Source organism: Arachis hypogaea, chromosome 10, assembly GCF_003086295.3.
Source record: "Arachis hypogaea cultivar Tifrunner chromosome 10, arahy.Tifrunner.gnm2.J5K5, whole genome shotgun sequence".
In the NCBI taxonomy this organism is placed as follows: Eukaryota; Viridiplantae; Streptophyta; class Magnoliopsida; order Fabales; family Fabaceae; genus Arachis; species Arachis hypogaea.
The window spans coordinates 23,156,179-23,159,984 of record NC_092045.1 but is presented as its reverse complement, the minus strand read 5'-3'; the positions used below and the strand labels follow the sequence as shown (position 1 = coordinate 23,159,984).

The following is a 3,806-nucleotide window of genomic DNA, read 5'->3' as shown; positions in this document are numbered from 1 at the left end:
AACCTACAAAAAATATAAAATAACAAAAGAAAATAGTTAATTATAAAACATTGGATTGCCTCCCAACAAGCGCTTCTTTAATGTCATTAGCTTGACAGAGGACTCTTATGGAGCCTCAGAAATGCTCAGAGCTATGTTGGAACCTCCCAACACCAAACTTAGAGTTTGAATGTGGGGGTTCAACACCAAACTTAGAGTTTGGTTGTGGCCTCCCAACACCAAACTTAGAGTTTGACTGTGGGGGCTCTGTTTGGATCTGTTTTGAGAGAAGCTCTTCATGCTTCCTCTCCATGATGACAGAGGGATATCCTTGGGCCTTAAACACCAAGGATTCTTCATTCACTTGAATGATCAACTCTCCTCTATCAACATCAATCACAGCCCTTGCTGTGGCTAGGAAGGGTCTGCCAAGGATGATGGATTCATCCATGCACTTCCCAGTCTCTAGGACTATGAAATCAGTAGGGATGTAATGGTCTTCAACTTTAACCAGAACATCCTCTACAAGTCCATGGGCTTGTTTTCTTGAGTTGTCTGCCATCTCTAGTGAGATTTTTACAGCTTGTACCTCAGAGATCCCTAACTTCTCCATTACAGAGAGAGGCATGAGGTTTACACTTGACCCTAAGTCACACAAGGTCTTCTTGAAGGTCATGGTGCCTATGGTACAAGGTATTGAAAACTTCCCAGGATCCTGTCTCTTTTGAGGCAGTTTCTGCCTAGACAAGTCGTCCAGTTCTTTGGTGAGCAAAGGGGATTCATCCTCCCAAGTCTCATTTCCAAATAACTTGTCATTTAGCTTCATGATTGCTCCAAGGTATTTAGCAACTTGCTCTTCAGTGACATACTCATCCTCTTCAGAGGAAGAATACTCATCAGAGCTCATGAATTGCAGAAGTAAGTCCAATGGAATCTCTATGGTCTCAGTTTGAGCCTCAGATTCCCATGGTTCCTCATTGGGGAACTTATTGGAGGCCAGTGGACGCCCAGTGAGGCCTTCCTCAGTGGCGTTCACTGCCTCTCCTTCCTCCCAAAATTCGGCCATGTTGATGGCCTTGCACTCTCCTTTTGGATTTTCTTCTGTGTTGCTTGGGAGAGTACTAGGAGGGAGTTCAGTAATTTTCTTGCTCAGCTGACCCACTTGTGCCTCCAAATTTTTAATGGAGGATCTTGTTTCAGTCATGAAACTTTGAGTGGTTTTGATCAGATCAGAGACCATGGTTGCTAAGTCAGAGTTATTCTGCTTAGAACTCTCTGTCTGTTGCTGAGAAGATGATGGAAAAGGCTTGCTATTGCTAAACCTGTTTCTTCCACCATTATTGTTGTTGAAACCTTGTTGGGGTCTCTGTTGATCCTTCCATGAAAAATTTGGATGATTTCTCCATGAAGGATTATAGGTGTTTCCATAGGGTTCTCCCATGTAATTCACCTCTTCCATTGAAGGGTTCTCAGGATCATAAGCTTCTTCCTCAGATGAAGCCTCCTTAGTACTGCTTGGTGCATTTTGCATTCCAGACAGACTTTGAGAAATCATATTGACTTGTTGAGTCAATATTTTATTCTGAGCCAATATGGCATTCAGAGTGTCAATCTCAAGAATTTCTTTCTTCTGACTAGTCCCATTGTTCACAGGATTTCTTTCAGAAGTGTACATGAATTGGTTATTTGCAACCATTTCAATCAGTTCTTGAGCTTCAGTAGGCGTCTTCTTCAGATGAAGAGATCCTCCTGCAGAGCTATCCAAAGACATCTTGGATAGTTCAGAGAGACCATCATAGAAAATACCTATGATGCTCCATTCAGAAAGCATATCAGAAGGACACTTTCTGATTAATTGTTTGTATCTTTCCCAAGCTTCATAGAGGGATTCTCCTTCCTTCTGTCTGAAGGTTTGGACTTCCACTCTAAGCTTACTCAATTTTTGAGGTGGAAAGAACTTTGCCAAGAAGGCATTGACTAGCTTTTCCCAAGAGTCCAGGCTTTCTTTAGGTTGAGAGTCCAACCATGTTCTAGCTCTGTCTCTTACAGCAAAAGGGAATAGCATAAGTCTATAGACCTCAGGGTCAACCCCATTAGTCTTGACAGTGTCACAGATTTGCAAGAACTCAGCTAAGAACTGATGAGGATCTTCCAATGGAAGTCCATGGAACTTGCAATTCTGTTGCATTAGAGAAACTAATTGAGGCTTAAGCTCAAAGTTGTTTGCTCCAATGGCAGGGATAGAGATGCTTCTCCCATAGAAATCGGGAGTAGGTGCAGTAAAGTCACCCAGCACCTTCCTTGCATTGTTGGCATTGTTGTTTTCGGCTGCCATGTGTTCTTCTTCTTTGAAGAATTCGGTCAGGTCCTCTAAAGAGAGTTGTGCTTTGGCTTCTCTTAGCTTTCTCTTCAAGGTCCTTTCAGGTTCAGGGTCAGCCTCAACAAGAATGCCTTTGTCTTTGCTCCTGCTCATATGAAAGAGAAGAGAACAAGAAAATGTGGAATCCTCTATGTCACAGTATAGAGATTCCTTGAAGTGTCAGAGGAAAAGAAGAGTAGAAGACAGAGTTAGAAAATCCGAACTTATCAAAGAAGATGGAGTTCGAATTTTGCATTAAGGGATAGTGTTAGTCCATAAATAGAAGGATGTGAGAAGGAGGGAAGTAATTTTCGAAAATTAAGTAAAAGATTTTGAAAACATTTTTGAAAACACTACTTGATTTTCGAAAATGAAAGTGGAAAAGAAATCAAGTGATTTTTGAAAAAGATTTTAAAATTAGAAATCAAAAAGATTTGATTGAAAACTATTTTGAAAAAGATGTGGTTAAGAAAATATGATTAGTTTTAAAAAGATGTGATTGAGAAGATATGATCTGAAAAACATTTTAAAAAAAGATTTGATTTTGAAAATTAAAAACTTGACTAACAAGAAAAGATATGATTCAAACATTAAACCTTCCTCAACAGAAAAGGCAACATGCTTGAAGTGTTGAATCAAATCATTAATTGATAGTAAGTATCTTTGAAAATGGAAAGAAATTGATTTTGAAAACACATGATTGAAAAGATATGATTTGAAAAAGATTTGATTTTGAAAAACTTTGAAAACCTGAAAAAAATTGCATTGAAAAACAGAATCTTCCCTCTTGTGCCATCCTGGCGTTAAACGCCCAGAATGGTGCACATTCTGGCGTTTAACGCCCAAAACTATACCCTTTTGGGCGTTAAACGCCCAACCAGGTACCCTGGCTGGCGTTTAAACGCCAGTCTGTCCTTTTTCACTGGGCGTTTTGAACGCCCAGCTTTTCTGTGTAATTCCTCTGCTGTATGTTCTGAATCTTTAAATTCTCTGTAGTATTGACTTGAGAAGACACAAATAAAAAATATTTTTGGATTTTTAATAATAAGGAAAAATCAAAATGCAACAAGAATCAAATAACTATGCATGCAAGACACCAAACTTAGCAGTTTGTATACTACTGACACTAATGAGAATGCATATGAAACACATAAAACACTCAAGTCAAGAGAATTCAAAGATCAGAGTAAGAAATCATCAAGAATTATTTGAAGATCCTTAAGAACACATGAATGGATGCATGCAATTGACACCAAACTTAAGATGAGACACTAGACTCAAACAAGAAATTTTTGGATTTTATGATTTTTTTTATTTTTTTGTGTTTTTCGAAAATTAAGTGGAAAAAGATATCAAAATTCTTAATGAGAATCCCAGGAATCATGTAATGTTAGTCTAAAGCTTCAGTCTAAAGGAATTAGACATGGTCAGCCAAGCTTCAGCAGAACATTGCATTCAAGAGCTAAAT

The 3,806-nt window shown here is 38.7% G+C and overlaps 1 non-coding gene across 1 annotated transcript; it reads left to right on the top strand.

Moving 5' to 3' along the window:
• Window positions 1-1,804: 1,804 nt before the first annotated feature.
• Window positions 1,805-1,912, top strand: LOC112719225 (small nucleolar RNA R71). Its single transcript, XR_003161535.1, has one exon. It is a non-coding gene; the product is annotated as a small nucleolar RNA R71 (small nucleolar RNA).
• The last annotated feature ends 1,894 nt before the right edge of the window (window positions 1,913-3,806 follow it).